An 8,284-nucleotide genomic window follows, 5' to 3' on the forward strand; every position below is an offset into this window, starting at 1 on the left:
TCTATCACAGGACGAAACGATCCATCCTTCTTGGGTACAAGAAGGAGCGGAGAATTCCATTCAGAATGGGATTCTGTAATGACACCTTCTTTCAAAAGTTCGTCGACTAAAGATTGTGCGATGAGACGACGAGAATGGGGCAACCTGTAAGAGGGCACATAAACTGGACGTGTTCCCGGTTTAAGATCAATCCTATGGGTAACACGATCTGTAACACCTAATGGTTCACCAGGCAGGGCTAAAGCCTGCCGCTTTGCTACTAGTAATTCAAGAAGACGTGGTGTTACTTCTGGAAAGTCAGTATGTCCTACATACGTTGCATATTGAGAAGCTAGATGAGAATTGTCATTTGTAACATTAGTGGATTGAACGGCAGCTGCTATAATAGGAGGAGAGTTCTGAAAGGTGTCGACCTCGGCAATTTCAAAAGATCCAAGGTTAATACCAGCAGAGAGTGTAAAGGGAACACCAGTGACATTAGTAACTAATGCAATAGTGGTATGATCCTGACCAACAGTGGATAGAGTACCTTCTAGTGCGAGACGTTTGAGACGCACAGAGTTAGGTTGAGAAAGGACATCAGAGCCAATTGGAGCATCTGAAATTTGCACTGGAATCCTTATGGCAGTAGAGGGTTTTATGTGATGATCACCAATAACAACAGCTGCACAGGAAAGTTTTGAAGAATTTAAGGGTGCTGGAACTTTGCACGATAGCTGTGAAGAGTCACTAGTGGAAAAAGTTGATAACTGTTTAGACTGAACGTAGGCGGGTGAAACACATATGGAGACAGGGTTGTCCGTTGCCATAAGAATTGTGTTCTCTAACCTCACCTTACGCTGTTGAGGGGATATGTTTATGTTGTACTTTGCTAGAGTATCCAAACCTAAAAGGCAATCACATTTGAGAGCAAAGTTGGAAACCACCACAAAATCAACAGAAATAACCTTGGTAGAAGTAGAAAATTTGAGAGGAATAGTAGCTGTGCCATGAATAGGTAATGTAGAGCCTTGGACAGTTTGTATCGTGTCACAAGAAGGAGAAAGTGGAACTCGATAAAGCTCTTTGATAATATTGTATGTAGTGTGACTCATGATGCTAATTTCTGCTCCAGTGTCTATGACTACTGAAAGAGGTGATTTACGCATGTAGCACTGGAAAGTAAGAAGTGAAGAACTAGTAGCTGTTAAGGGGAGAACTTTCAGAGGAGTCATTGTTACGTTTTGGGATTTGGAAATAGGCGCTGTTGAAAATGGGACTGAGTAGGGGCAGAGGCAACAGTATCTGCTCTAAGTTTCTTGATCCTGAAGCATTGTTCTGAAGTGTGACCACAGGATCCATGGACAAGACAGTCTTTAGAAAGGTGTTGTAGGGACATTTGTGAGAGATCCTGAGGAAGGTGAGAAAGGGGCGTATAGGAATTTCTTTGTTTCCGTGAATTGTGCTGCATTTGGGGAGGGGAGGGTCTGTGAGAGTCTAAGGGAGAAAATTTTGTAGATTGGCGTTCATGACGCTTACGAAGGAAACAACGGTTATAAGTATGTCCTTGTTTGTGACAGTATGCACATGACATGATAGAATCTTCAGAAGAAGAGATACTCTGAGAGTGTGTTGAAAACATGTTAGAACTTGGGGGTGAAGGTAGAGAATGTACCTCAGAAGATTGTTGGTTGTGGACTACTTGGGCTAATGTAGCAAGACGTGGCATTTCTTTTAATTTCTTAGAAAGCCTTGTTGCATAATGAAGGAGAGTTTCATCCTTTGTATAATCTAAGGAAGAAGCGATTCTACGCTCGTGTGGAGTTAGAAATAACATAAATAATAAATATTCTAAGACAAGTTGAAATCTGGCCACTGAAATGTTGTCATTTTCTATCCATTGTAATTGTTTCAAACTGGCTATGGCTTCGGTAACAAAGGTGCTAGATTTTGCCTGTGAGCGCATGAAATTTAACGTTCCGTGACTCACAGTTAGCTGCTCTGCCAGCTTGAAGCACCATTGAAATCCTTCTTCTCTACCTGTGTCCCCATACAACTGAAGGAAATTTGTTTTGAATTTATTGTAATCATGGTTAAGTTCAATGGGGTTGAGACAGCTAGCTGACAGCATTTCAGAGGCTAATGAATTGGGGGTAATCTGGGAGCGTATGAACGAGATACGTTCCTTATCCGTGGTAATGTTAGATGATATAATAGCATCCTCGCACATACGAATAAAGAGAGATGCTGTATAAGAAGAATCATTTCCATCGAAAGTCTGTATGGCAGGTTTCTGATGGATGAGATTTAATACGGGTATTTGTGTTACCTGGGATGTTGCAAGTTGATCAGAAGTTGAATCAGATGTTGAATCAGATGTTGAATCAGATGGCTCATTGGCCTTGGAACATGTTGCCTGAGCCATGATGGAGAACGCTGTGTACAACAGTCTAAAAGAAATAATTTTTTTAAGCCACCAGCCACACCCGTAAGAAAATTGTATGTAAAAATGAAAATTGTTTATCAAATGTAAAGAACAATTAAGTACTATTAATACAATATTAATTTTACAACAAGTTAACATGGAATGTTGGGAAAATAAGAGGTAGCAATATAGCTTTTAGAGCGAAAGGCTACTCGGAACCTTGCACATGGGTTTGAACCTTATAGATAACCATCCAGGTTACTAGGTGGTCTAGGCGACGTGACTAGTGTTGAATCTGCTGGATGATTCACTGGGGGTCCGATGGGGCGTAGATTGTTAGCTACGGCTATTACACAGGAGCAGGTCGCCGGCAGCTTGTCCGTCGGATTCACCATTAACAGCTATTGCAGGGACTAGAAGTTTATAGTTTTTCCACTGTTAATTTAGTTGACGAAGGACTGTCACATGAATTGAAAAACTGTATCCCTGAAATTAAAAAGGTAGGGGAAAACACGACAAACAGAAAACACACGCACATCGAACTAGGCCGGCCTTTAAGTTTTTCAAATTTGTCTTTTTGTTCGTAAAACTATATAGTCTTTCACAAAGTTTTTACAATTTCGCTGCCACCATAATATGTGACAGGAACAATGAAAATTATATTTACGAAAATAAACATATATTAAATTTCACTGAACACTATCACATATCAAAACAAAAAGACAAGGTCTGCTTGACAGGGAGCCAGAATGAATACTACCGCCCCGGCGCCCTGTGACCTGTCACGACGATTTGGCGAGTGAACCGGACTGGTGGTTCCAAAATAGTTTACATAATTTATATTGGACAAGAGTCCTTGGAACACATATATATAATTACAATTAATTTTGTTATATTTATAAATATAATACTGGATGTTTACATAGGTAATAAAGATGTATACATAATTGTGTACATATACGTACGTGTACATGCGATTGTATATCTACACACGCCCACGAGCCGTTGACCAATATACACCTCCGTCCAAGCTCCCGGTCCATTTCTCCCGAGCCACGACCACCAATAAACCCCTAATCGCTCGCAAATTGCCCGGTGCCAATAGCCCTCTTTTATACGCTACTATCTTTTCATTTTCTTACAGACATTCTTCCCTTCCCACAAAACCCGATCCCGCGCAAGCGGGTGGTCTTTCCTAGACATTCAGAATTCAGAATTCAGTTCACTCCAGGACACGACATCTTCAAGCAGCTCTCCTCTCCAAGCAGTACTCCTCTTCAAGCAGCTCTTCTCTCCAAGCGGTATTCCTCTTCAAGCAGCTCTCCACTCCAAGCAGCAGTTCTCTCCATCAAGCCGCCTCGGGACCAGTTCTCTCCACCAAGCCGCCAGTTAGTCGCCTCATTCCCCCCTGTGACTCTTCGCCCACAGCCACGACGCTTGATGAGGCCTTCACTCTGGACCTTCTCCAAACGAGACCTCGTCCGAACCCTCCGCGCCTAATAGCTGTTAAACCTTAGTGTTAAGTGTTATTGTGAGTCTCATTTTCCCTGGCTTGTCCAAACCATATCACCACAATATGACGTCACGACTGAGGACCAGCCAATCAGAAGAGACATGACGTCACGATATCCGCTCTGTGGGTCCCAAGGAACCTCAGCGCTGAGCGCGTGACGTCACAACTGCTAATTTTCAATTTGTCAATTTTTGAATATCCAATTTTCCGATTACATGTTTTCTGACCATTAATATTCAAAAATTCCATATTCAGTATTTAAAAGTATAGCCAACTCCTGAATTTGCATCTATGAGACATAATGAGTTTATTAAAATATTACGAACCGTATAAATTAAATGATGCGTAGTAGTGTTCCAAGCAACATGACGTCACAATCTTCTGCATTTCACTTCTTACAACTAATCAAGTCATTGCTTTCATCTACTGAATAGAGGTAAGAGCTCTAAATTATGCTCAATTTGATATAGAAAACTTAATGGTAATAATAATGAAAGGAAAATATTAAAGTGGACAATTATATGTTGCGCTGAGTTGAGTTAAGCAAAAGGAAAATATTAGTGTTTTAAACCATTCAAATTGTACAAAGAATGTAAATATAAGAGCATTGTCTTAATAGATATTTTATTGACCATTTTATTAACGTATCATTTAAAATTCTATTTGATCCAACGGGTCACGGGTGGTCTAGTTATACACACACACACACACACGCATATATATATATATATATAGGTGAAGCGTGGCAGGAGATTCTCTGAGGCATATACTGTTAAAAACGACAGCAAAAGAATTGTTAATTAACTTTTTCCGTGAGCTCAAGTGTGTGTGTATATATATATATATATTGGTGAAGCGTGGCAGGAGATTCTCTCTGAGGCATATTCTGTTAAAAACGACAGCAAAAGAATTGTTAATTAGCTTTTTCCGTGAGCTCTCAAGCTTGCGAAATTACTTTTCGCAAGCTTAAGAGCTCACGGAAAAAGTTAATTAATAATTCTTTTGCTGTCGTTTTTAACACACACACACACTTCAACGAATGGACGGCTTAGAAGACGTTCTGAGGAGAATTGAAGTTTGTGGATCCCAACGCAAAGAGAAGTGCCTAAAGTATTTACAGGGTGGGGGGGGGAAATTGCTCGTGGAGTAGTAGGAAAGTAGGGAAAGAGGAAAGGGGGAGGGAAATGGAAGGAAATGAGGAAGGAGTAGACTTGGCCCAGGCAGACAGGCGAAAGGTAAACAAAAGGCCCCCCGACGACAATGAAATGTCTAATAAAAATGTAAAGATTAGAAGTATAGATAAGAGCAATACAGTAGAAAGTGATGAGAATATTTTCCAGGGATTTAAAGAGGGTGGGGGGAACACAAACTCCCCCCGACTGACAAGACTAGAAGAGAAGGTCGATAAGATGATCGAGGACTTGGAGCGTAGGTTCGGTAATGTTGACAGTATTATACGAAGAGTTGAAAAATTGGAAGAACTAAAGAGGGCGAACAAAAACTTAACTAAGGAAATTGATGAATTAAAACAACAGTTAAAAGAAGTAAAATATGAGAATAAAGTCTTAAAGGAGAATAATAAGGAGAACAAGGAGGGTTGGAAAAAAATTCATGAAAATAGCAAGGTTGCATTCACTGACATAATCAGACAGCAAATGAATGAACAAACTGAAAACTCAGTTATTAAAGTGATGAGACAGAAGGAGAATATAGTAAGAGACTTAGCAGACAAAAATAAATGTATAATTATATTAGGAATGGAAGAGAAACATAACCCAGATAGAACCACAAGAATCAAAGAGGAAAATGAAAAAGTAAGAAATTTACTAGAATTAGTTCAGGAAGATGAACCAGAAATAATGAAACAAATCGAAGAGAAATTCAGGCTAGGGAAATATAGTACAGACAAGACCAGACCAATCAAGATTAAATTCAGGTCACAAACTACGGCTGAGAATATCTTATCCAAAACAGGGAAACTAGCAACAAGTGAACAATATAAAAAGGTATGGATAAAAAGGGAAATGAATAAAGAGGAAAGAGAGGAAGAAAAACAGAAAAGACTTGAAGCAAAGGAAAAAAACGAGATAAGAACGGAGTCAGAAAAAGAGAGATTCTATTGGAGAGTAGTGAATATGAAACTAAAGAAAGTCGACATACAAGAGAAAATCAAAAGGGAAACAGAGAACACAATGGAAGTGGCAGAAAACTAAGAGTGTCTTACACAAATATAGATGGATTAATAACAGGATTGAATGAACTGAATGATTATTTGAAAGAAAAAGAACCAGACATAATGGGAATTGTAGAAACAAAATTAAAAGGTACACTACCACCCAACAGTGTAGGACATGATGCATATAATTATTGGATTAGAAACAGAGTGAAAAAGGAAGGGGGTGGAGTTATGTTCCTGACTAAGAAGGATATAAACGTGAAGGGTGTCACATATGGAAAGAATACAGTAGAAATGATAATGATGGAAGTAGAAGACAGAGATAAGAAGAACAGAAAGTTTGTGATAAATTATGTGCCCCCAAAAATAGCCTCATGGGAAGAGAGTGAACATAAAAGTATGTTAGAGGACACAAAGATAACATTAAACAAGATAATGGAAGAGGGAGGAAAAATAGTTTTGATGGGCGACTTTAATTGCAAAGAAATCTGCTGGGAAGAAATGACAGTAAAGGGTGGAGACAGCTCATGGGGAAACGCTCTACTCGAGATGGTTACTGACCATACAATGACACAATGGATACAGGAGAACACTAGGTATAGAAATGAAGAAGAGCCATCGAAACTAGACCTAGTAATTACATCCGAACCTAGAATAGTGGACAAAATTGAATATAAAACACCAATAAGTAAAAGTGACCACATATTGATTGAACTGGAACTTAATGAAGAAAAATATATGAAAAGAAATGAACAATACAGAAAAGGAAGAATGATGTATGAAAAAACAAACTTTGATAAAATAAGAGAATTCTTTCAAAAGGAAAACTGGGAAGAAATATACAAGGAAGAAACAACAGTAGAAGAGAAATGGAATATTTTGACAAAAAATTACAAAAAAGGAGTGGAAAAGTATGTCCCAAGACAAAAACAAGGAAAAGAATATGTAAAATGCTGGTACAACAAAAGCTGTAGGGAGTTAAAAGACAAAAGAGACAAAGCCTGGACCAGATGGAAAAAAGACAAGACCTGAAAAATGGAAAATATATACCTGCTATAGAAATGAATATGTACAAATGTGCAGAGAAGAAAAGAGAAAATATGAAAAAGATATCATAGAAAAGTGTAAAGATCAACCGAAACTATTCTACAGATTTGTAAACAATAAACTGAAAAACAAACAAGACTTGGAGAAATTAAGACAGGAGGGAGTTGAATACACTGAGGAAATTGAAATGGCGGAAATTATGAACAAACATTTTAAATCAGTGTTTACAAGGGAGAACATACAACCTGAAGAGAACGAATGGAAAGAGAAAGTCCCCCCTATGGAAGAAATAGAAGTAACAAAGAATGAAATATTAACACACTTGGGTAATCTTGATGTCAGAAAATCGCATGGACCAGATGAAATAGCAAACTGGATACTAAAATGCAGGAATGAACTGGCAGACAAAATACATAGCATACTAAATAGTTCCTTGAAAGAAGGAAAAGTTCCAGAAGATTGGAAAAAAGCAAATATAGTACCTATATACAAAGGAGGAAATAAAGAAGAACCTACCAACTATAGACCAGTCTCTCTAACAAGTACAATAGCAAAAATTTGTGAAAGAATGATCAAAAGTAGATGGGTAAAATATTTAGAAAAAAAAAGTGTTAAATCCAAGGCAATTTGGATTCAGACAAGGACGATCATGCGTCACCAATTTAATATGTTTCTATTCAAGGCTAATAGATATAATACAGGAAAGAGATGGATGGGCGGACTGTGCATTTTTAGATCTAAAGAAAGCTTTTGACAAAGTACCACATAAGAAGTTGCTTAAGAAATTAGAAACTGAAGGAGGAATACAGAGCAAACTACTAAATTGGATGGAGGACTTTTTGCAAGAAAGAAAAATGAGAGTAGTGATAAGAAACCAACACTCAAAATGGGATGAAGTAATAAGCGGTGTACCGCAGGGAACAGTTCTGGCCCCAATAATGTTTGCTATATATATTAATGATATGGATGAAGGAATAGAAAGCTATATGAGCTTCTTTGCAGATGATGCAAAACTACTGAAAAGAGTGAAAACTGAAGAAGATTGTGAATCACTAAAGAGAGATCTAAATAAAGTACAAGAATGGAGTAGGAAATGGGAGATGGAGTTCAATACAAAAAAGTGTAGTATAATGTAATTTGGAAA

The sequence above is a fragment of the Oratosquilla oratoria genome, chromosome 28 (genome assembly GCF_046742065.1).
Source record: "Oratosquilla oratoria isolate Oo_2021 chromosome 28, ASM4674206v1, whole genome shotgun sequence".
NCBI lineage: Eukaryota > Metazoa > Arthropoda > Malacostraca > Stomatopoda > Squillidae > Oratosquilla > Oratosquilla oratoria.